Raw genomic sequence first — 26,850 nt, 5'->3', positions numbered from 1 at the left:
ACTCTTGGCTCCTTACTCCATTGTCCCAACCTGATTCTCCTGCTGAACACAGTTACAATCATGCACATAAGGCTACGCGGAATGTGATAGAAAGATGTTTTGGTGTGCTGAAGTCACGGTTTCGGTGTCTGGATAAATCTGCCGGCCTTTTGTTGTATAGTCCCTCAAAGGTGACTAGAATTGTGTTCTGCTGCTGTTTTCTCCATAATCTGTGTTTAAGTCAACATCTGGCACATGATGAGGGAGAAAGCAGTCAGCAAGCAGAGGAGTTAGAAACATCTGGTGACAGTGTGAGTACAAATGTAGGGAGGCAGGTACGGCAAGAAGTGATCCAGCGATATTTTTCAGGTCAGTTTTATTAGGCTGTAATTATCCTTGACTCAACACTTTGCACTACTTTCTATTGTGTGTTTTGTTCATTACTGTTTGTTGGTTATAGTGGTGTGTACATTGTGCTTAGTTTATGCTTAAAATCCATTTTCAGTCATTACCCATGAAAAACATACATACATACAGAGCAGCTTCGACAATGTTGGAGACGGACACAGGAAGTTGTGTGTTTGACAAATACATTTTTTTTTTTTTTCAAATAACATTGTTGTTATTTTTTTCGCTTGTGTGTGCTGGGTGCTGGCTCACTGGCACGTGCTCTTGAGGAACGCCGAACAGGGGAGGTTACTGGCGTTTGGATAGGGGTCGTGGTCCCCGAGCTGGAGGTTACTTGCTGAGCTCCCATCAGAGAAATATTGCTGCTCAAATTATTTAGGCTTGCAATCAGCTGAGTGTTAGTAGCAGTGTGGCTGGCTACAATCCTGGATAAGGACTCATTCACCACTTGATTGTGTTGAATGAGCTGAACGAGTGCCTGCTGATGTCGCTGTTGCTCATCTATGATGCGGGATAAATGTGCAAGCATTTGGCTGTTGTCAGCCCTAATTTGCTCCATTGAGGTAGCCATTCGCCCTACTTGTACTATCAGTCTGCCCGAGTTGCGACTAATACGCGGTAGATGATGGGGCAGACTGGCAAGGTGTTGTGTATGTGCGGTCAGGCTGGCATTGCTTTGGGCCTGTTGGCTTGTCCAACTGGCCCAAAAATCATCAGGAATTTGGCTTGGTGGCGGAGCTTGTGCCAGTTGTGGACTGATGGATGCTTGGGGGATATCCTGCAACTGTATTGGCTGGCTTGGGTCAACAGCTGTAAGTTGCAGTGTGATGGTTGGCTGTTGTTCTTGGCCCTGCTGGTCCACGTCGGCCATCAAGCTGTGCTCTGTATGGGGTGGGCAACATGCAATGTTTATTTTTTTTTTTTTTTATTCAAGGCTAATGCTACACATTACTACATTCATAATACTCCATTTTTGAATTATTAACACTTGAGTTTAATAACTTTTAATTTTTTAAAGCTATTTAAAAATATATACCAACACAGGCGCAAACATAGACAGATTTGCATAATCCTCACCTAACTAACTCCCCTCCACACCATTACACTGTTAGATTCCCTCCCCTGACCACGATATAGACTACTTACCTGTATAGTCCAGAGGAGCCGAGCAAGTAAGCCATCTACATACTGGACAGGGGCGATGTGTGAACACTATAATGTTGTGGTTTGTTTTCTAAATATTTAATTGTATTCATATTTTAGAATAATGTGCACGTGTGTGTGCTTAATTTGGAAACAAATCTGAACTTTTCTTACAAAGATGTTGTCGAGAACATCCACTAAGACCTTATATAATTTTTTTAAAGCACCTTTAGCAATTGAAGACGGAACAACACATTGCTTGTTCTTGAAAACATGTAAACTCCAAACCAACTAACAACATATTAACTGTACTGTGTATATTATTGCTTATGTGTTTAATTTCTGATTTTACTCACCAGATAACTGAGGTGATCGGGGCTCATCACTCTGAGAACTCGCCAATAGTGCCAGTGGTGGCTGGGGTGACACTGCCGAAAGTCTTCGCCTGGGTGGGGATGATGGAGCCGCAGAATCCGAGCCAAGACGCCGTGTCTTACTTGGCCTCCTGGGTAAGTGGCCCAAGCCCTGTGATGGGCGCCTTACAGGAGGTCGGCTTCCAGAAGCAGAACCTAGGTGCCCAAAAAAAATTTAATATTTTGTACTTCTATGTGTTTTCAGAATATGTGACTACAGTGAAGACTTACCTGCAATCCCAGCCTCATCCTGACTTGTCTGAGGCCTGTCTGGGCGGCTGGTCTGTGTGACTGTTGAAAAAGTTAACCAAACATTATTACCATGCTTTTGGTAAAAAGAACCACTGCAAAGCATTATTGTACTGTAACCATCTATTAGGTATTGTTTAAACAAAATCTTTAAGCTTAAGAGCTTCTAGCTTCATGATTTTGAGTTGAAGATCAAAATGTACATGATGTGGCACACAATAAATATGTTACATTTTTGAATTTTGACTCAGATATTGCAGAGATTGACTACTTGCAAATGTTTAAAAAATGTAATGTTTAAAAAATTGCCCCGCTTTTCTGTTAGTTTTACAAAAATACCATTTTTTAAAAATAAAACAACACACATGTTCAAGCATTATCGCCAAAAAAAAAAAAAAAAAAAAGCTTTAATTTAGAAAAAACACTGCACATGTTTTGGCACTAAATTAAATTGAACAAATAGCCTAGGCAAGGTGAAAAAAGCACATTCTAAACACAAACACACCTTAAGGGAGCATAGGCCTGCAATATGTTTTTTTAAAAAAAAATGCATCCTTTACCCTTTAAAAATGACATTATCTACATTTTACGGACATTTTAAAAACAAGATAACAAATCAAACTTACCATCCTGCGTGGGTCGGTCCGAATCCCGGACATGAGTAGCAGACACCACTTCGGCAGGAATCAATGCCCGCACAGGCTCCTCCCAGTCCCGATAGCTTACACGGAAAGGTGGCCCACCTCCGGTTTTCCGTGCCGATTTGGCCTCTTTGGCCATCTTGGCCTTGACACGCCGCTTAATATCATAAAATCGCTTGCGGCACGTGTCCTCAGTCCGCCTCACCACACCCTCACTATTCACAGCAAGTATTACTTGACCCCACAGGACAGACTTCCTGCGGGAGGACACCTTGGCAGCATCCTGACCAAACAATTGGCGATGGTGCTTCATCAGCTCACGCACCAAAGCCATGTTTTCAGCATAGCTGAACTTTATATTCCTGCCAGTCTTGGTAGTGGTGCGTGGCTGCGGAGCCACAACACCATCACTATCACTGGAAAATACAGCAACAGGCACCCCCTCCTCCTCCTCCTCACTAACCTCCTCCCTCTCACTACCCCCCTCCACCTCACTACCAGCCTCCACCTCACTACCAGCCTCCACCTCACTACCAGCCTCCACCTCACTAACCTCCGCCACCACACTGACCTCTGAGTCGGACATGACAAACAACAAAAAACACTGAAAAATCAAAACACAAAACACACTCCTCCACTACTCCTACTACACACCACACAGCCAACACACACGCTCACTCACTCACTCACTCACTCACTCACTCACTCACTCACTCACTCACAAACAATGACAAAAGACTGTAAAAAAAAAACAAGGACAAAAAAATTGACAAACTGTGAAAAAACAATACTACAAAGATCACAAGACTACTAACACACACAGTACAGCACTCAACAATCACCAAACTCCTCTCCAAATCCACCAAAAACTCCACCAAACTCACCAACTCCAAATACACCTTCCTCTCTCCTCTCCACTAGCTAAACCCACGAGGTGCGGAGTGTTTGGGGCGTTTTTATAGTAATATGCACAGACACTCCTCCTTCACGAATACAACCAATCACGGCCGCGTGACGTAAACGAAACTTAGGAGTAAAAACGCGGCAGCAAATTCCAAATCACTGCCGTAACAGACTTGTGACGCAGTCGTAAAAAAACCACAACAACGCGGCCGCGAAATAGCAAACGCGGCCGCAATCTACAGCAGAAAAGCACGAATGACATCGACATCGGAAGATACGGAAAATACGAATACGACAGCTTAGTAAATTAGTCGTAATCAATTCAAAAAGTTGCAATTTTGCACTGTCGATGTCAGTCGTGATTGAACTTGGACATGATTTAGAAAAATACGAATGTTAGTAAATTTACCCCACAGAGTGAAGGGGGGCAGGCTGAGTGTCACAGAGTGAAGGATAGAAAATGATACACAAACAGGCATCTTCCGGACCATGTGATATCCTACATGAATAGTGAATACTGACTGAAGATTGCGTCTGGCCGGGGAGAATACATTTCTTCAGAGGTTCCGCGCTGTGAGAAACCATCATATAGGTAAGTTGCATATGGAGTAGAAAGGAATGCCAATAGGCAAAGTTAGACATGCCCAGTAATTGGTGCTAGCTACTTCCCTCCGCCGGTGGACCCCCTAATAAAATGTGCTGCGCACGCCTATGGAGAGATTTGAAAATGACTGTGCACCAACGCCTCCCAGCCAACCTTATGGAGCTTGAGAGGTGCTGTAAAGAGGAATGGGCAAAACTTCCCAAAGATAGGTGTATCAAGCTTCTGTCATCATATTCAAAAAGACTTGAGGCTGTAATTGCTTCCAAAGGTGCATCAACAAAGTATTGAGCAAAGTCTGTGAATACTTATGTACACGCGATTTCTTAGTTTTTTTTATTTTTCACGTTGTCATTATGGGGTATTGTGTGTAGAACTTTGAGGGAAAAAATGTATTTATTCCATTTTGGAATAAGGCTGTAACATAACAAAATGTGGAAAAAGTGAAGTGCTGTGAATACTTTCCGGATGCACCGTAAGCATGTCCTAGGGCTAATAAGACAAGAGATAAATAAATCCAGAGGTGGATTGGGATGGAAAACCAGCTCGGGGAATTTATGGAAGCAACCCTAATGTGGGTGCGGTCTGATGAGGGGTGGGGTCTGTTGAGGGCAGCGGGATCCCTCCTCATAGAGCCTGATTTTATGCAATTGCGGCCTTCCTTGTGTCTTTTGCTGCAGACCAGGGGTGGATTGGGAGCTAAAAGTGGCCCTGAAAATTTTTGTAGAAGTGGCCTCACATGGGCAGCACAAGAGGTATAACATACCGTGTAGCCATGGCAGCATCACTGGATTGCAGAGATGCTGTGCTGCAGAGATGGAATAACAGAATTAATGGGGCAATGCAGTGTACTTAGGGGGTAATTCCGAGTTGAACGCTAGCTGCCGCTGTTCGCAGCGCAGCGATCAGGCTAAAAATGGGCATTTCTGCGCATGCGTATGCACCGCAATGTACAGGTGCGTCGTACAGGTACAATGATCATCGTGGGTTTGCACAGAGTCTAATGAACATTCCTGTCGCACGGCCGAACACAGGAAGATTGACATGAAGTGGGCGTTTCTGGGTGTCAACTGACCGTTTTAATGGAGTGTTTAGAAAAACACAGGTGTGGCAGGAAAAACGCAGGCGTGGCTGTGCGTTCGCTGGGCGGGTGTGTGATGTCAAAAGCCGTCCCTCCATCGTTAGAATCAATGCACACGAAGAGTAACTACAGGGCTGGTCTTGTTTTGCACAAAAAGATTTTGCAGGCGCTCTGCTGCACAGGCGTTCGCACTTCTGCAAAACGAAAATACACTCCCCAGTGGGTGACGACAATGCATTTGCACGTCTGCTGAAAACTGCTAGCGAGCGATCAACTTGGAATGACCCCCTGAGTGCCGTGGGCTGCCTGTCAAGTGGGCGGAGGAGAAACATGACAACACACAAAACTGGCCACACAGACATTTTGGCCTATCAGGAATCTTCCTTGTGAGCCCTTCGTGGGCTGCCCGCTGTGAAGGGAAACTTGACGCTACGGGACTAGTTTCCCTTCCTGGAGAGGACCTTAACTGTAATGATGTGCGGTGCGCGTTGACGTCATCGCGCACCGCACAGCAAAGGTCCTCTCCACGAAGGGAACTAGACGCTTAGCGTCTAGTTTTCCTTCGTGGGGAGGACCTTTGCTGTGCGGTGTGCGATGACGTCATCGCTCACCGCACATCCTACTACAGTACAGGGGGTGTAACTGACCTCGCCCCCTGTATGAAGCCACGCCCCCTAGGAACCGGCCCTGACAACCAACAACCCAGCACAAGCTCTGAAACCACAACACCGTTAACTACGCCTATTTCATCCCCAGTTAGAAGATCAAGAAGAAGAGCTAATGTCCCTGGCCCCGACTCTGCCGGTTCTAAGGGCCACACAAAAAAATAATTTAAAGCAGCAACAGGTGTGGGTTTGTTAGGGGGTTTGAGTTTTTATGTGTTTCTATTTGAAATTTTAGAATATTTATAAAAAAAATAAACACATTTGTTTGCGCAATAAGCACCTGATTTGTGGGCCAAATGTTATGTTATTATTGATAAAACTAGGTGCTTCATCGCGCCCTACGGGCGCTCTTCACACCGTCGCAAGGGGCTACGCCCCCTTAACCCTTGCATGCCTTTCTGGGGTTTAATATTTGTATTATATGGAGTATTACCTGCATTCCTTTGTTAGTTGTTAAATATTGCACAATGAAAGGGCGTGCGATGGTGAAGGAGGCGCAGCCCCTTGCGACGGCGTGAACAGCACCTGCAGGGCACGATGTACAGAATGTAGCGGGTGCGGGGGGGACTGCGGATGGTGTCTGTAGATGCTGCGGGTGGAGGGAGGCAGAAGTGGGGGTGGGGCCCGGATGGGGAAGGTTCGGGAGGTGCTGCGCGTGGGGGAGGGGCAGAGGAGTGGGGGATGCAGATGGGGGAGGGGTCCGGAGGCACTGAAGGTGGGGGAGGGGCAGGGGTGCCACGGGTGGGAGAGGGGCAGGTGTGGGGATGTTGTGGATGGATGAAGGGTTCCGGAGGTGCTGTTGGATGGGAAGGGACGGGAGTGCCGGGGGTGGGGTAGGGGACCGCAGGCACCATGGGTAGGGTAGGGGCAGGTACGGGTGTTGCGGCGGATGGGAAAGGAGGTCCGGAGGTGCTGCAGGTGGTGGAGGGGCAGGTGCGGGGGTGCCATTGGTGGGGGAGGGGTGGGTGAGAGGGGGACCGCTGATGGAGGAGGGTGTCTGCAGATGCTGCGGGTGGAGGGGGGCAGGTGTGGTGGGAGACATATAAGGGGGGTGAATGGTGGAAGGGGCCTGGAGGTGCTGTGGGTGGTGAAGGGGCGGAGGAGTGGGAGCCACGGGTGGTGTAGGGGGTCTGGAGGCACAGCATGTGGGGGAGGGGTGGAGTGCCGCATGTGGTGGAGGGGAAGGTGCGGAGGTGTGGTGCATTGGGGAGAGGTCTGGAGGCGCTGCGGGTACTGTACATGCCATAAAAGGTAGTTGGAGGGTATGCAGTAACAGAGCCAGGACAGGGGTGACAGGGTCAGTACAGGGTTGACGTGGCCAGGACAGGGGTGACAGGGTCAGAACAGGGGTGACGGTGCCAGGACAGGGGTGACGGGGCCAGGACAGGGGTGACGGGGCCAGGACAGAAATGATAGGGACAGGATAAGGGTGACAGGGCCAGGATAAGGGTGAAAGGGCCAGGATAAGGGTGGCAGGTCAAGGCCAGGGGTGACAGGGACATGACAGAACACAGGGCACGGGAGAGATTGGTATTAGGGACAAAACAGTGGTGACAGACAGATGTGTCTTACCGGAGTCACTGCTGCTGGCTGCTGCTGTTCCACTCCAACCTGTTGGGATCTGCTGCTGCTGGAGACTTGGCATGGCTGACTCTCTCAGGCTGGAGTCCTGCTTCCTCTGCCCGTCCGCATCCCTCCCCCCCTCCTCAGTCACACACCGCAGACCTCGCGCAGCTGGCGGGCACTGTGGTAAGGGGAGACTGGAAATGACTGGTTAGCCCCCAGGAGATGCTGCGGCTGGAGGGAGGAGGGGGTCATAGCATGCACGTGGCGCGGACCTCACGGCTTCCGGGCACTGTGGTAAGGGGAGACTGGGAGTGACTGGTTAGCTCCCAGGAGACGCTGCGGCTGGAGGGAGGAGTGGGTCAGAGCCTGCAAGCAGCTCGGATTTCTGCAGCGCTACCCGCCAGCTAAAGTGTGTGAATGAGCTGGGCGCACTCCACTGCGGGTGGCAGCGCTGCAGCTAGCGGTGGGGTTGCCGGGGCTGGAGATAACAGAGGCAGTATGGAACCTGCACAGCGGCAGGTGCCCCACTAAACTGCAGCTAAGAAGCGTGGAGTGTGCCAGAAAGTGACGCTCCTCAGCATCAGAGAGACCCTGCTGAGTATGCCGATGTGGGGGGTCAAGCACACAGTGAGCCGGTGCCCGTCTGTCTGTATGACATACCCCTCACACACCCCCATACCTCCCAAATGTCCCGATTTTCGCGGGACAGTTTTTGGGGTCTGTCCCGCTGTCCCACCCGCGGGTCGCAGTGTCCGGCGGTGGGGGGGGGGCAGTTGGAAAGCTCCTGTACTCGCTGTTCTGCTTAGCAGAGCAGCGGTGAATAGTGGAGACAGAGGGAGAGGGGGCATCAGGGGGTACGGATTAATGGGGGGGTTCCAGCAGCAGAGCCGGATTAAGGTGGGGGGGGGGGGGGGGCAGGGGATACGTACCGTTGGCCCCACAGTTTTAGGGGACCCCCCAGCTGGAGTAGCTCTGTCCCAGCTCAGAAGCTCCCCCCCCCCCCGTCCTGCCAGCAACAGCGGCAGCATTGTGCTACAGTCAGCACACGCTGCTGCATATTGGCAGGTCTGTGGTGTTGCAGGGAGGCAGCAGTCTCCCTGCTTTCTTCTCCCTGTGCGGGTGTGTAGGGGGGAGCGACCACCTCCTCTGGATTTAGCCCTAGCTGAGGGGCCAAAATCCCATAAAAAAAACAAAAACAAAAATCGAAATTTGCATAAGGGGGCGTGGCCGCGCGGGGCGCGATTAGGCCACGCCCCCAACCCACAGCAGGCACAGCAATGAGATAGGGCTCCCCTGTCTCAAGTGCCCTGTGCCCCCCGGACTCATAATCAGCCCCTGGGAGCATGCCAGCAGCTCACAGAGCGCTGGGCATGCCCCCTCACTGACGAAAACGGGGCCCTCCCGTGAAGCCACGCCCCCTTTTCGCCGAGTGTGTTTCCCTCCTTCTGCCTGGAGAAAGCTCCTGCAGAAAGCTGGGAGGTATGCACCCCTGCCTGTGACATGCCCAATGCCCATGCTATCTGCTTCTGCTCCTGGTCTCCTGTAGATTTGGCCAGATCTCTGTGACTCATTTGACTAACTCCGCCCAGTGTTGTAACTCCGCCCAGCGTTAGCAAATGAATCACAAGGTCACAGAATAGGGCTATTATATAGGAGATGTGATTCACCAAAAATAAAAAAATAAAAAAGGAACACATAAAATTAATTTCTCTAACGTCCTAAGTGGATGCTGGGAACTCCGTAAGGACCATGGGGAATAGACGGGCTCCGCTGGAGATAGGGCACTCTAGAAAAGAATTAGGTCTACTGGTGTGCACTGGCTCTTCCCTCTATGTCCCTCCTCCAGACATCAGTTAGAATCTGTGCCCGAATGAGAAGGGTGCACCTTAGTGAGCTCTCCAGAGTTTGCTGAGAAAGAAAAGTATTTTGACTTCTCTTCCTGCAGTTCAGACTTTTGTGAAGGGAGTGCTGCATATACAGCCCCCGTTTGTGCCTCCAGTGGCACCTTGGGATCTGAACGTGGTGTTGAGTTTCTTAAAAACACATTGGTTTGAACCACTAAAATCAGTGGAGTTAAAATATCTCACGTGGAAGGTGGTCATGCTTTTAGCCTTAGCTTTAGCTAGGCGTGTGTCGGAATTGGTGGTTTTGTCACTTAAAAGCCCCTATCTGGTTTTTTCATATGGTCAGGGCAGAATTGCGGATTCGTCAGCAATTTCTGCCGACGGTAGTGTCATCTTTTCATATGAACCAACCTATTGTGGTGCCTGTAGCTACCAGTGGCTGGGAGGATTCCGAGTTACTAGATGTAGTGCGGGCTTTGAAGAAGTTATGTGGCCAGAACGGCTAAGGTCAGGAAAACGGAGTCGCTGTTTATCCTGTATGCATCCAACAAGCTGGGTGCTCCTGCTTCAAAGCAAACTATTGCTCGCTGGATCTGTAACACGATTCAGCAGGTTCAGTCTGCGGCTGGGTTGTCGCATCCAAAATCAGTAAAGGCCCATTCCACAAGGAAGGTGGGCTCTTCTTGGGCGGCTGCCCGAGGGGTCTCGGCATTGCAACTTTGCCGAGCAGCTACTTGGTCGGGTTCAAACACATTTGCAAAGTTCTACAGGTTTGATACCCTAGCTGAGGAGGACCTTGAGTTTGCTCATTCGGTGCTGCAGAGTCATCCGCACTCTCCCGCCCGTTTGGGTGCTTTGGTATAATCCCCATGGTCCTTACGGAGTCCCCAGCATCCACTTAGGACGTTAGAGAAAATAAGATTTTACTCACCAGTAAATCTATTTCTCGTAGTCCGTAGTGGATGCTTGGCGCCCGTCCCAAGTGCGGACTTCTTCTGCAATACTTGTATATAGTTATTGCTTAACAAAGGGTTATGTTATGTTACATCAGGTTGTCTGATGTTTTGTAATTGTTCATACTGTTAACTGGGTTTGGTTATCACAAGTTATACGGTGTGATTGTTGTGGCTGGTATGAGTCTTACCCTGGATTCCAAAATCCTTTCCTTGTAATGTTAGCTCGTCCGGGCACAGTTTCCTTAACTGAGGTCTGGAGGAGGGACATAGAGGGAGGAGCCAGTGCACACCAGTAGACCTAATTCTTTTCTAGAGTGCCCTATCTCCTGCGGAGCCCGTCTATTCCCCATGGTCCTTACGGAGTCCCCAGCATCCACTACGGACTACGAGAAATAGATTTACCGGTGAGTAAAATCTTATTTAAACACAGGGCAACATCCATTTGTGTGTGTGGGATTGTAATCATTAGTTGTGTTTGGAGGGGGAACGAGTTTCGCCTCCGCTGCGGCTCTGCACACAATCCCTGGTGACCAGTACCTGCCAATCAAGTGATTCCTCCCCTAAGAGGAGTCGCAGAGTGCTCACTCAGCTTTTTCGCCGCATAGTTCAATTAATGTTGGCGGTGCTACAGTCAGTTGGCAGGCCCATCTCCCCCTCCTATGGCATGCCAGGAATGAGATGTGACTACATCATGCGGCAATGTCTGTCATTTCCACAGCAGCACAAAGAGCAGCAGAGGAGGACTGACCGATGCAGATGTAATAGCCGACTGACTGTGAGTTATGTGATGCTGCTTTTTTATTCCTTTGTATAAATATATTACAAGCACTTAAGGGAAAGATATAGATTCCATCTTCACTACATTAAATAAATCATCTTCTCTGCTTCCAAACTATATATATATATATATATATATATATATATATATATATATATATATATATAAATCCTGTATGGAGTGCACTCACCAGACTGTTAATAGAGCCAGCAGGGGTTTTATTGAGACATCAAGTACAACATCATACACCGATGTTTCGGTCCTATCTGGACCTTCTTCAAGGTTTAACTGACACCCACATAACCTATCTATATATAGCCATCACCTAATTGTACTCTAATAAAATCAGACATGGAACATAGATGACATGGACATACATATATACACACATTTTAATAATGTTACCTGTTCAGATTCATTCATGTCCCCACAAGACCAAAGCATATTGTCCATCCCGTGTATTCAGACACTTGAGCGATTACTCACTCATTCCTGCTTCGCCCGCCAATCCCTCTGAACCGCACGCTGGCGGGAGCGGAAGCAGCTACAGCTTGCTTGGAACGCATCCACATGATCTCGTCATGTGATGCCCACAAGCGGCCAATACTCGCAATGCTGGGCGTCACGTGTGTTACGCGCGCCATCACGCGCGACACACGTCATCTTGTACAGCACCTGTGTCACCTCGTATTGTTTCAATAAACACTTAGACCGTTGCCCGGCAACATAGTTACCTAGGCAACGCGTCTGTGCACGTCATTACTACACATATAGTGGAGGTATTGTAGTCATATAGGGCGATCATCAAATGTCCCCACATGGCAAATATTGGACATGAAAGAATCTGATGGCACATAGATAAAAATGGTTAGAGAACAGAAAACATTGTGCATCATGTTAAGACCATCACACTAACAATATATAACAGATATAAATATATGATATAATATATCAATAATAGTATGGACAATGCACAGACAAGGCTGATTCAGACCGGAACACATTCAAAATCAAAAAAATAATAATTAATAGAAAAATCAGAAAAAATCCAAAATCTTTATGACGGGACTTCAGATTCTACCAACAGGCCAATCCTCTCAATTTATAAGAAGATATTGAAATGCACTGATTCATTTAGGCCCTTAGGGTAGACAGTCTCTAATTTATGTATCCAGTATGCCTCTCGGCGTAGAAGGATCTTGGCACGATCACCGCCCCTTGAGAGTGGTGGTATTCTGTCTATAACCATATATCGTAACGCCGTCAATTGGTGTTGATGTTGTACAAAGTGACGTGCGACTGGCTTATCCGACCCACCAGTTTTCAGTGCCAGTCTGATATTTGACCGATGGTTTGAAATCCGTTCACGGAATGATCTTATTGTCTTGCCCACATATAATAGTGAGCATGGACATATCAAGATATATACCACATAATCAGAGGTGCACGTTAGACGGTGTTGTATTGGTATCCGTCGACAATCATGTGGGTGTGGGAAACTGTTGCCAGTCAGCATACTTCTACATGTAGTGCAATTCGGGCACTTATAGCATCCCAGTTTTTTTGAGGGTAGCCAATTATCTACTTCTTTACCAACTGATTGGTCAGGACGCATAAGCATGTTTCGCAGATTCGGTCCCCGTCTGTATGCAATCAATGGTTGTTTTGGAAGAACATTCTTGAGTGCACCATCTGTGGCCACTATGTCCCAATTTCTCTTAATAGCGGATCGCGTAGCAAAACTACCAGTATCATATGTGGTAAGGAACACAAACGGTCTTCCGGTACTCTCCACCAGATTCTTTTTGCCAACCCTAAGTCGCTGTTCAGCTGTTCTCAGACAGCGTTCAATAATGTCCGGATGGTATCCCCTATCAAGAAATCGGTGTTGCATGTCTCTAAGTTGATCCTCCAGGATCTTTGAGTCCGAATTGTTCCTCATGACTCTAATAAACTGGGAAATAGGTAGGCTCTCCTTAAGGGGTTTTGGGTGGTAGCTGCTATAGTGCAATAATGTGTTCCGGTCTGTGGCCTTCCTGTACAATTTAAATCCATAACCCCCATCTGTGGCAAACACAGTCACATCCAAGAAATTAATTGACCTTTGATCGCAATCCATCGTAAATCTAATTGGTGTATCTAGTTGATTTAGATGCGATACCATATTCTCCAGGGCAGCTTTATCTCCAGACCATAAGATAAATATATCATCTATAAATCGTTTGTAATAACCGATACTACCCCCAAACATCGGCAATATGTATTGTTGTTCATACTCGTCCATATACAAATTTGCATATGCCGGGGCTATGTTACTTCCCATCGCGGTCCCCGATGTCTGGAGGTAGTATCGGTCACCAAACTTAAAGTAATTACACGTAAGTGTCATATCCAGCAATTCCAACAGGAATTCAACAGGTGGGTGCTGTTGTTGGTTCAGTATTAGTGCTCTTCTTACAGCAGCCATCCCTTCATGATGAGGTATGACTGTGTATAGAGAGGACACATCCATAGTCACAAGTAGCCAATTTTCATCATAACCTTTTATCGCTTTTAACCCATTAATGAAATCATTAGTGTCCTTAATATAACTTTTTATTTTCTTTACACATGGTTGGAGATGGGTATCCAGGTAGCGTGCAACAGGTTGAAATAATGATCCCCGGGCAGAGATGATTGGTCTGCCCGGAGGGGCATCAATGCATTTATGCACCTTAGGTAAAGTGTATAGGATGGGACATATAGGGAAATCGGTTCGCATAAAAGATGATACAGTCTCACTAATAACACCCATACCCAACGCCATATCCACTGTCATATCCAATTTCTTTTTAAATAGTGGCATAGGATCACTATCCAACATTTTATAGGTGCATTCATCACCAAGCTGTCGTAAAATCTCTTTATTGTATGCTGTTGTATCCTGAAGTACAACAGCACCACCCTTGTCTGCTGGACGTATAGTGATAGTGGGATTACCTTTCAACTGCCTTAAAGCCATCCTCTCTCCTTTGCTGAGATTGGGTCTACTCCTCACATTCTTTTTCATAGAATCATTTACCGATTGATCCATCATACGTGAAAAGGTTTTAATATTAATATTATTTGATGGAGGATCATAGGTACTTTTCTGTTTGAACTCAATGTCAGGTATGTCACGTTTATTCTCCCCAAATTTTTCTTTGAGTCTTAATTTGCGAGATAAGCAATAATTATCTATTTTCCATCTCATTGGGCTAAACGAGACAGTGGGAATAAAGGATAATCCACGTGACAAAACCTTTTCGTGGTCCAAACTTAGTGTTAATGAGGAGATATTGATTATTTTGTCCGAGGGTTCTTCGGAGGTTTTTTTACACTTTTTGTAGGACCCCCTCCGCGGGTGGGGCCTCTGGTGTCTACTTGTATTGGATCTAACTGTGAGCCTGTGGCCACCCGAGAAAAAGGCTGACGTTGACTACTTCTAGGGTTTGAGTTATCTCTATCTGAACTAGAGGCAGTAGAGTACTGGTCAAACTGGTATTGGCCCCTTCTGAATCGTGCATCACGCATTCGACGAGGGGGAAAATCATTCCCCACTAGCCAACCATACACCCTATGTTCACGATAGTCTTTCTCAACTTTCTCAAGTTTACTGCGTTTAAAATTAATTAAATCTGTTTTATACTTGTCTACCTGTAGATTCAATTTGGTAAGCCAGTCCTCAGTTTTGTCATTCTGAAGTATACTTTCAAGTTGATCTTTGTTCAAACCTAGGTCACCTCTTACTTTTTTGAGTTCCATGCCCACCTCTTCAATCACCAGTAATACCAGATCTAGTGAACATTTGTTTAAAATCCCACACCATCGGCTGCAAAACACAGGGTTATTGCAGCCGATGGTGGGGACATTCCGAACCCGGAACCCACGTGGAATCTGTTTCTTCCGAAAATAATCGGATAGAAACTGTCCATGTAACAATAAATCAGTTTCACGTTTGTTAAGATTCAAAAGTTTGTGATACACATCAATGGCTTTCTCTCCTGGAATAGCCCCAAAATCAGTCAAATTAAAAAGAAGACGTTCAGCGTCATCATCTGTGTAGGACACCTGTCCATATTCTGCATTGGATAGGAGTTCAGGATTCACTAAACTCTCCATGATGTTAATAGGAATACAACATACACACAGAACAACACCAAATATGGATGTAACCGTGCTGCCACAGATATAGGGAAAAATATTCAAATACAAAAATATACCTAGCAAAAAATGAATATAATAAAACAGTCAAAAAAGAAAGAAAAAACAAAAACAAAAATCAACAGCCAATAATGAAAATAGTCTCCAATCTTCACAATGGAAAGTATTCATCAACCATATAATCATGTGATGGCATCCAGATTATTCAAATAATAACCATATTTCGTACAATTCATGTAATTCAATCTTTACTTTCTGGGTGCACAACAAAAAGTCCATATGTCTTCCAATAGGATAGTCACATAGTAATCCAAAACAAAAACCAGGGTTGTCTGCACTCACAGTAAAACATGAGGTTGCTGGGGTGTCACTCAAATTTCAATAGGTCCAGGCATATACCTTTTTCCATGAATAAATATAAATCCTGTATGGAGTGCACTCACCAGTCTGTTAATAGAGCCAGCAGGGGTTTTATTGAGACATCAAGTACAACATCATACACCGACGTTTCGGTCCTATCTGGGCCTTCTTCAAGGTTTAACTGACACCCACATAACCTATCTATATATAGCCATCACCTAATTGTACTCTAATAAAATCAGACATGGAACATAGATGACATGGACATACATATATACACACATTTTAATAATGTTACCTGTTCAGATTCATTCATGTCCCCACAAGACCAAAGCATATTGTCCATCCCGTGTATTCAGACACTTGAGCGATTACTCACTCATTCCTGCTTCGCCCGCCAATCCCTCTGAACCGCACGCTGGCGGGAGCGGAAGCAGCTACAGCTTGCTTGGAACGCATCCACATGATCTCGTCATGTGATGCCCACAAGCGGCCAATACTCGCAATGCTGGGCGTCACGTGTGTAACGCGCGCCATCACGCGCGACACACGTCATCTTGTACAGCACCTGTGTCACCTCGTATTGTTTCAATAAACACTTAGACCGTTGCCCGGCAACACAGTTACCTAGGCAACGCGTCTGTGCACGTCATTACTACACATATAGTGGAGGTATTGTAGTCATATAGGGCGATCATCAAATGTCCCCACATGGCAAATATTGGACATGAAAGAATCTGATGGCACATAGATAAAAATGGTTAGAGAACAGAAAACATTGTGCATCATGTTAAGACCATCACACTAACAATATATAACAGATATAAATATATGATATAATATATCAATAATAGTATGGACAATGCACAGACAAGGCTGATTCAGACCGGAACACATTCAAAATCAAAAAAATAATAATTAATAGAAAAATCAGAAAAAATCCAAAATCTTTATGACGGGACTTCAGATTCTACCAACAGGCCAATCCTCTCAATTTATAAGAAGATATTGAAATGCACTGATTCATTTAGGCCCTTAGGGTAGACAGTCTCTAATTTATGTATCCAGTATGCCTCTCGGCGTAGAAGGATCTTGGCACGATCACCGCCCCTTGAGAGTGGTGGTATTCTGTCTATAACCATATATCGTAACGCCGTCAATTGGTGTTGATGTTGTACAAAGTGACGTGCGACTGGCTTATCCGACCCACCAGTTTTCAGTGCCAGTCTGATATTTGACCGATGGTTTGAAATCCGTTCACGGAATGATCTTATTGTCTTGCCCACATATACTAGTGAGCATGGACATATCAAGATATATACCACATAATCAGAGGTGCACGTTAGACGGTGTTGTATTGGTATCCGTCGACCATCATGTGGGTGTGGGAAACTGTTGCCAGTCAGCATACTTCTACATGTAGTGCAATTCGGGCACTTATAGCATCCCAGTTTTTTTGAGGGTAGCCAATTATCTACTTCTTTACCAACTGATTGGTCAGGACGCATAAGCATGTTTCGCAGATTCGGTCCCCGTCTGTATGCAATCAATGGTTGTTTTGGAAGAACATTCTTGAGTGCACCATCTGTGGCCACTATGTCCCAATTTCTCTTAATAGCGGATCGCGTAGCAAAACTACCAGTATCATATGTGGTAAGGAACACAAACGGTCTTCCGGTACTCTCCACCAGATTCTTTTTGCCAACCCTAAGTCGCTGTTCAGCTGTTCTCAGACAGCGTTCAATAATGTCCGGATGGTATCCCCTATCAAGAAATCGGTGTTGCATGTCTCTAAGTTGATCCTCCAGGATCTTTGAGTCCGAATTGTTCCTCATGACTCTAATAAACTGGGAAATAGGTAGGCTCTCCTTAAGGGGGTTTGGGTGGTAGCTGCTATAGTGCAATAATGTGTTCCGGTCTGTGGCCTTCCTGTACAATTTAAATCCATAACCCCCATCTATTGGCTTTTGATTTTTGTTTTTGTTTTTTCTTTCTTTTTTGACTGTTTTATTATATTCATTTTTTGCTAGGTATATTTTTGTATTTGAATATTTTTCCCTATATCTGTGGCAGCACGGTTACATCCATATTTGGTGTTGTTCTGTGTGTATGTTGTATTCCTATTAACATCATGGAGAGTTTAGTGAATCCTGAACTCCTATCCAATGCAGAATATGGACAGGTGTCCTACACAGATGATGACGCTGAACGTCTTCTTTTTAATTTGACTGATTTTGGGGCTATTCCAGGAGAGAAAGCCATTGATGTGTATCACAAACTTTTGAATCTTAACAAACGTGAAACTGATTTATTGTTACATGGACAGTTTCTATCCGATTATTTTCGGAAGAAACAGATTCCACGTGGGTTCCGGGTTCGGAATGTCCCCACCATCGGCCGCAATAACCCTGTGTTTTGCAGCCGATGGTGTGGGATTTTAAACAAATGTTCACTAGATCTGGTATTACTGGTGATTGACATGTCTGATTTTATTAGAGTACAATTAGGTGATGGCTATATATAGATAGGTTATGTGGGTGTCAGTTAAACCTTGAAGAAGGTCCAGATAGGACCGAAACGTCGGTGTATGATGTTGTACTTGATGTCTCAATAAAACCCCTGCTGGCTCTATTAACAGTCTGGTGAGTGCACTCCATGCAGGATTTATATTTATTCATGGAAAAAGGTATATGCCTGGACCTATTGAAATTTGAGTGACACCCCAGCAACCTCATGTTTTACTGTGAGTGCAGACAACCCTGGTTTTTGTTTTATATATATATATATATATATATATATATATATATATATTTGTTTTTTCTTAATGCCACCCGCTACTATAAAAGGTGGTAGTCAGTGGGGATTGTGTTGTTGTCCCTAACCCAGCCCTTAAACTAACCCTAAGTTGTAGACTGGATGGACCATGTAATTCGTATCTGCTGTAGAATTTTATGTTTCTATGTATATGGTGTATAGCAAGAAAATATCTGTGAATTCAACGGTACGGTAACTGTGACATATACTTGTACTTGTGGGGCAATAACATCTCCTCTAATTGAATTCAGCCCTATGAATAGAGGTTATGTCAGGCATGTCCAAACTGCGGCCCTCCAGCTGTTGAGAAACAACATATCCCAGCATGCCCTGACACAGCTTTAACATTCTCTGACAGCAAAACTGTGCCAGGGCATGCTGGGATATGTAGTTTCACAACAGCTGGAGGGCAGGGCCGGTGGAAGGTTTCTCGGCACCCTAGGCAAAAGTTAAGCCTACCCCCCACCCCCTCTCCTTATTGACGTTACGTTACAGTAGTGCCTCTTATTCACGTTACACCACTGTTGAGCCCATTTACATTAAACCACACAGTAGAGTCCATTCACGTCCTGCCACACAGTAGTACTCCTTATACAAATGATGCCACACAGTAATAGTGCCCCTTATAACACCATATGCCATAAAGTAATGCCCCCTATACATTATGCCACACAGTAATGCCCCCTATACATTATGCCACACAGTAATGCCACTTACACATTATGACACACACACTAATGGCCCTTACACATTATGCCACATTATGATTGGCTTGCGGTCCATGAGCTCCAATTGGCTTGTGGATGGCTCCAGATTCAACATGATGGTGTCGTTGTCTCTCACATGGTTGTGTGCACTGGCCAGTGTACCACCTATAAACAGTTGGCGCGTAAAACAAAAATGTGTGCTTGTACTGGAGCAATAATGCTAAAATTATATATATATATATATATATACACACACACACACACAACCTTTTTATAATAGTGTATACATTTCATGAAAGTGAGTGCCTATTATGGGGGTCATTCCAAGTTGATCGCAGCAGGATTTTTGTTAGCAATTGGGCAAAACCATGTGCACTGCAGGGGAGGCAGATATAACATGTGCAGAGAGAGTTAGATTTGGGTGGGGTGTGTTCAATTTGCAATCTAAATTGCAGTGTAAAAATAAAGCAGCCAGTATTTACCCTGCACAGAAACAAAATAACCCACCCAAATCTAACTCTCTCTGCACATGTTATATCTGCCTCCCCTGCAGTGCACATGGTTTTGCCCAATTGCTATCAAAAATCCTGCTGCGATCAACTTGGAATTACCCCCTATGTTTCTTTCTTTAATTATAGTTGTACATGCTTGTGTGTATATATATATATTCTTTTTTTCAGTGTCCCGTATCCCCTTTCCTGTTTGTAAAAAAATAAATAATTATATGGATATATATATATATATGTATAATAGTGGTCGAAGTGGAAATTTTGAAGTGGGGGTATGGAAAAGTGATGATTGCAATTATGCGTGCACCTCTGGAAAAGGGTGTGTGGCCACTGAAAAGGGGGCGTGTCCTTCAGTGTAGTTTCCAACACCATATACCCCTTATACACATTATGCACCACACCACAATAGTAGGACCCCTTATACTATCTAGTACTCGTGCCCCTTTCATATTATACTACACAGTATGAGCCGAAATTCACATTATATTACAGTATCAGCTGAAATTCACATTATACCACATGGTATGAGCTGAAATTCACATTATAGCACACAGAATGAGCCGAAATTCACATTATAGCACACAGAATGAGCTGAAATTCATATTATAGTACACGGTATGAGCCGAAATTCACATTATAGCACACGGTATGAGCTGAAATTCACATTATAGCACACAGAATGAGCTGAAATTCACATTATAGCACACAGAATGAGCTGAAATTCACATTATGGCACAATGAATGAGCCAAAATTCACATTAAAGCACACAGTATGAGCCGTAATTTACGTTATAGCACACAGAATTATCCAAAATTCACATCATGCCACATGGAATGAAACAAAATTCAGGGAGAGTGACAGCTGGGACATAAAGAGAGTGACAGAGAAAGTGACAGAGGAATAGGGAAAGTGACAGCAGGGACATAGAGACAGGGAGAGTGACAGAGGAATAGGGAAAGTGACAGCAGGGACATAGGGACAGTGAGAGTGACAGGGAAAGTGACAGCAGGGACATAGGGACAGGAAGAGTGACATGGACAGTGACAGCAGGGACGTAGGGGCAGGGAGAGTGACAGGGAAAGTGACAGCAGGGACACAGGGACAGGGAGAGTGACAAAGAGAAGGAAAGCATTGGCATACAGTAGGGACTAGGAAGAGAGGCAGCAGGGTAAGCAGTGGCGTAACTTCAGCTCAATTGCCCCTTGCAAAAAATTATTTGTATTTTACTGACTCCTTGCCCTGTGTGAGTGATAACCCCCCTTCCCCTGTGTGAGCCATGCACCCCCTCCCCCCCCCCCCAACACACACACACACACACACACTTCCTCCTTTTCTGAGCCATGTCCCCCTTCCTACTGTGTGAGAGAGGGAGACAGGGAGAGGGAGAGCGCGAGAGAGACTGGGAAAGAGAGAAAGATGAGAGAGACATGGAGAGAGAGACAGAGATAAGGAGAGAGAGAAGAGAGGGAGAGAGATGGAGAGGGGAAGAGAGACGAGGGAGAGAGAGAGAGGCGAGGGAGGGAGAGAGAGAGGTGAGGGAGAAAGGCGAGGGAGAGAGAGAGAGATGAGGGGGAGAGAGAGGCGAGGGAGAGTGAGTGGCGAGGGAGAGAGAGAGGCGAGGAAGAGACTAGAGTGACAAGAGGCGAGGAAGAGAGAGGCGAGGGGGAGAGAGGCGAGGGAGAAAGAGACGAGGAGAGATGGACGAGGGGGAGAGAGAGAGAGAAGAGGGAGTGAGAGAGACAAGGAAGAGAGAGAGGCAAGGGAGAGAGATGACGGAGACGAGAGAGAGATGGATGCGGAAGAGAGAGAAAGACGAGGGAGAGTGAGAAGAGGGAGAGGAGAGAGAGACAAGGGAGAGACAGAAATGGGGAGAGAGGGATATGGGAGGGGAAAGAGACAGATATAGATGCAGAGACAGGGAGAGGGAGACAGGGACACAGGGAGGGGGTGAGAGACAGGAGAGAGAGACAGCGAGAGACATGCAGAGACAGGGAGAGAGAGAAGCGAGGGAGAGACGCAGAGACGGAGGGATACAGGGAGAAGGCGAGAGACAGGGACACAGACAGGGAAAGGGAGAAAGAGACAGGGAGAGAGAGACGAGGGAGAGAGACAGATGGAGAGAAAGAGAGGGGGAAAGAGACGTAGGAGAGAGACAGGGAGACAGATGGGGACACAGACAGGGAAAGGAAAAGAGAGACAGGGAGAGAGAGACGGGGAAAGAGACGCAGGAGAGAGACGGAGAGGGAGACAGAGATGGGGAGAGAGAGAAGCGAGGGAGAGAGACAGGGACACAGACAGGGAAAGGGAAATAGAGACAGGAAGAGAGGGAGATGAGGGAGACAGACAGAGAGAGAGAGGGGAGGGAGACAGAGAGAGAGAGAGAGAGAGAGAGAGAGATGTGGGAGGGAGAGAGGGAGAGACAGATGGGGAGAGAGAGAAGCGAGGGAAAGGGGGAGAGACAGTGAGAGGGAAAGAGACGCAGAGAGACAGGGAGAGAGACGCAGAGACAACGAGATAGAGCTGGGGAGAAAGAGAGAGACAGGGAAAAAGAGGGAACAGCACAGGGTGAGGTGCATGGAACCTTTGCCGCTCTGCGGGATGCTGGGTGATGAAGAAGGGCACCAAGGGTGCCACACACTGACGCTCCTCCTTATGTGGCTGGGCGGCTGTGGTCTCACCTCTAGAGTTTCCTGCACAAGAGCCGCAAACTTTCTGCACAGTCCACACTTACCCTACCTCCTTGTCCGTTATGGCGCTCGCTGGTAGCTGCGGTGCGGCGCCTCTTCCGGCCTCGCTGTCCGGACCGTGTAGCCCTCTCTGTCAGGACGGCTGGTTGTGGGGGAAGCTCCTCCTCGTGTCCCCGGTCTCCACTCTGCTGCTTGGCCTCCTCCCACTAATGTTCCCTGCCTCCCCGTGTCTCGCTTATACCGCAGCCACTGAATGGCAGTGAGTGGGTCCTTTTATGTGCCCCTTCGCCCTACTGTGGTCGGTGGCACAGCGGCTCCTAAGAATGCGGCGCTACTATTTCAAATCTGCCGCGGACCGGCAGCCAATCAGGAGCGGTCCACGGCAGATTTGAAATAGTAGCGCTGCGGACAGGAGCGAGAGCTTAATGCAGTGGCGGTGGGGGGTCTTCAGAGCACTGTATATATAGGCAGGAAGGCGGCCAACAGCTGGTTGGAAACTGCGACGGCTGAAGGAGCATGGAAGGCTTGGGACAGCGATCGGACCTCCCTGCCTACAACTGCAGGGGGAGGAGGGAGTGGTGGATGATGCTGCTGCCTGCCAGGAATTAGGACACAGTAGCATCGCGCTGCTGCTCCTGCTTGTTGCCGGGGTCCGTCAGCAGTGGGGGCGCGGCAGGGCAGACGCAGTTCACCCTGGCCGCGGGTGACTGATAGTGGTGGCTGCGGCTGGCTAGACCGGTGCTGCGGCCACCGCTAACCAGCCCTGCACAACATGATTTTTAGGTAAAACTAATTCAGGAGGGGCGTGCCGCCCTCCTGCGGCCGGCGCTCATAGGCAGCTGCCTAAAGCTGCCTAATGGTAGCGCCGGCCCTGCTGGAGGGCGACAGTTTGGACTTGCCTGGGGTATGTGATCCCTGTACAGCAGTCACAGAAAAGGTTAATCTCTGCAGCTTGTCACTCAAATTACATTGTTGCTCTTTTATTTTTAGAGAGCTGGGAGCTGTAACTCAGAGAGCAGCTGCAAAAATGAGTCTTATACATAACACAGCCAACACTTCTGTATTCCTGGGGTGTGGTATGTTAGATAGACTAGACTTAGGTCGACAGTGTCTAGGTCGACCACTGTTGGTTGACAGCAAGTAGGTCGACATGTACTAGGTTGACATGAAAAAAGGTTGACATAACTTTAAAAAAAAAATTGGTGTCGTTTTCTTTGTAGCATGACCAGGAACCCCAATAAGTGCACCGTGTCCCCTGATGTGGCTTGCCATACTTTGGGCAAGGTGGTTGCTCCACTACCGCTGCGCTCGGCACAGGTTACCGTTCCCAATTGTAGTCCACGTGGATCGTAAAATATGAAAAAGTAAAAAAAATGAAAAAAAGTGAAAAATTCATATTGACCTTTTCTCCTGTCGAATTAGTACATGTCCAGCTATAGTCCCTGTCGACCTAGAAACCATGTCGACCTACTTACTGTCGACCAATAGTGGTTGACCTAGACATTGTCGACCTAAGTCTTGTCGACCTAGAGACCGGATCCCATATTCCTGTATAGTGGATTTAATTCTCAGTATATGTCACTGACAGCTGCGCCACACCAATTATTTATTACTGTATAGTGGATTTAAGTCTCAGTATTTGTAACTGACAGCTGCACAGTACCACTTGTCATAGGCGAATCCAAGGGGGTGGGCACTCGGGCCCGTGCCCCCCTGTCGTTTCTCACTTCTTCTTTTTTTCAAAAGGAGAACAGCAGCAGCACTACTGCACTAGGACCCGCCGCTGCCCTAACAGCAAGTCCGTGTGGTAACCAATGGGGATGAAACCTACCTCCCCCACTGCCAGCCAGCCAGAGTCCAGCCCAGGCACGGGGTTCAAATGCCAGCATCGAGTAAGACTGTTACATGTGATGGTGCAGAAGGCTTCATTAGCCCTCACTGCACCGCACAGTTTCCTCCTCCACTTCCTTTACCACCATGCTAGGTGCAGTCAAACTCAGCTCAGCGTTGAGAAGGCGGCCCGTGTGATTGTAACAGGGCTGTCCTACAGACGTCTTGTGCTGCTTGTTGGAGATCCAGCTGGCTGCTTCTGCTAATCAAAGATGGGCAGTTCGTGTCCTGCAGTCTGTCTCACAGCAGTACCCAAAACAAGGTATGCTGCACCTGCCACCACCAACTAAAAACTATAATAATGATATTGTGCTGGGGTGCCTTCCAGGCTCCTATAACTAATGGAACAGGTGACCAACATTTCAAGGCCCAATCAGCCTTTTCATCAGGGTGAGACATTGGCAATAAACCAGGATGCGCTCCTGTAGCCAATCATTACCTGATGGCGTATTCTGTGAGGCCATGCCCCCTGTGATACCACTCCTTATCTGGGAGCATGTGTGCCTTAGATGCATGTAAACTTAACATGTCTAAGACCGAGCTGATCATCTTCCCTCCCTCCCGCATAACCTCACCTCCTACAATCTCATTATCTATTGATGGCACTACTATCTCCTCTAGCCCCCAAGTGCGCTGTCTTGGAGTAATCCTTGACTCCTCCCTCTCCTTCAAACCACACATTCAGCACCTCTCACAAACCTGCCATTTTCATCTAAAAAATATTTCCAGGATCTTCTGACCCAGGATGCTACTAAGACTCTTATCCACTCACTGATCATCTCCAGACTGGACTACTGTAATCTGCTCCTGACTGGCATTCCTGACAAATACCTCTCTCCACGCCAATCTATACTCAAAGCTGCTGCCCGGCTCATCTTCCTCACTAAATGCACTACGTCCACCTCTCCTCTCTTATTAGACCTTCACTGGCTCCCCTTCCCTTTCAGAATCCATTTCAAGCTTCTCACACTCGCTTACAAAGCCCTCACCCACTCCTCTCCCATCTACATCTCTGACCTTATCTCCCTTTACACTCCCACCCATCCTCTTCGCTTTGCTAATGCACGCCGACTCTCCTGCCTACGGATTACTTCCTCCCACTCCTACCTCCAAGATTTTTCACATGCTGCACCACTTCTTTGGAATTCCCTACCTCTCCCCCTCAGACTCTCAACCTCTCTACAAAACTTCAAACGGGCTCTCAAGACCCTCTTCTTCACCAAACCCAGCCAAATCTCATCCTAACCCTCTGTTCTACGCTCTCTATGTACCCCAACTGTGTCACCCTTGTCTGTCTACCCCTGCCCTTTAGAATGTAAGCTCTCACGAGCAGGGCCCTTTTCCCTCATGTGCTTATCCTTTCTTACTTTAATAATCTTCAACTGCACCAATTCCATCAGTCTTCTGCCACCTGATACTTATTCCAGTGTCATCTGCTGATGTAACTATGTTTATTTACCCTGTACTTGTCCTATACTGTCATCAACTGTGAGTTGCTGTTTTCCTGTTTGATTATTTGTTTATGTACTCTGTAATTGGGCGCTGCGGAACCCTTGCGGCGCCATATAAATAAAGGATAATAATAATAATAAAAAAAAAAATGTAAATATAACTATCACTATTCCCCTATCATGGTGCCCCCCTTTCATTTTCTTCTGGATCCGCCCCTGCCACTTGTGTAATCCTTTGTACAGCATGTAATTTTCAGTATATGACAGCTGCTACACAGCATCTCTATAATACTGTATACTGTGTGTGCTCCCCTATATTATATTGTATTTAATGCAATGCTGTCTTATCTTTTATGGTCATAACGGCAATGCTCTCTGCAATTTATAGTGGCCACTACAATGCCCTCTGTATTATCTGGCCATTATTGGATGATGTCTGTATTATCTGCCTGTTACTGCAATGCTCTCTGTAGTATATAGAGGTCACCAAGATGTTCCCTGTATTATATGGAGATCACTGATGCTATCTGGTTTATATGTTGATCAATATAATATTCTCTGCATTATATGGTAGTCACTACAATATTTTCTAGCAGTCACTGTGATACTCTCCGCAGGCCCAGCGATGGAGGGAAGGGATAGGGTGGTGGGGGGGGGGGGGGGGGGGGGGGATGGGGACAAAGGTGACACCCATACAGGGCCCCAAGGATAAAGGGCACAAAAAAATCATACACAATCAGATGGCGCTAAGACTTCAAACAAAATAGCTAAATTGCCTATTATAATAGTAATACTCTACCACTCTGAAAAAAAACAGTACTTTTAATTCACCACAAAATCAGTGGTATATTCACAGCATAGCACTGATTTCAATCCACTTTTTTAAAGTTGTGTCATTCTGCAGATAGATGATGTCAGTTTGTGAGGTGGATGTTACATTTCCAACCCAACACGTTTCATCACAGTGGACTTCATCAGGGTTAAATCATCAGAAGGGTGAGTGTACACATACAAGTGTTTTT

General features: G+C 46.5%; 1 long non-coding RNA gene across 1 annotated transcript; it reads right to left on the bottom strand.

The window, feature by feature from the left end:
• Positions 1-603: 603 nt before the first annotated feature.
• On the bottom strand, positions 604-2,236 carry LOC134956725 (uncharacterized). Its single transcript, XR_010186128.1, has 3 exons — positions 2,175-2,236; positions 1,887-2,099; positions 604-1,269 (listed from the first exon to the last, which is right to left on the bottom strand). It is a non-coding gene; the product is annotated as an uncharacterized LOC134956725 (long non-coding RNA).
• Between the last annotated feature and the right edge of the window lie 24,614 nt (positions 2,237-26,850).

This window comes from Pseudophryne corroboree, chromosome 9 (assembly GCF_028390025.1).
Source record: "Pseudophryne corroboree isolate aPseCor3 chromosome 9, aPseCor3.hap2, whole genome shotgun sequence".
In the NCBI taxonomy this organism is placed as follows: domain Eukaryota; kingdom Metazoa; phylum Chordata; class Amphibia; order Anura; family Myobatrachidae; genus Pseudophryne; species Pseudophryne corroboree.
Note: the sequence above shows the minus strand (reverse complement) of the source record. Positions and strands in the feature narration are given on the sequence as shown.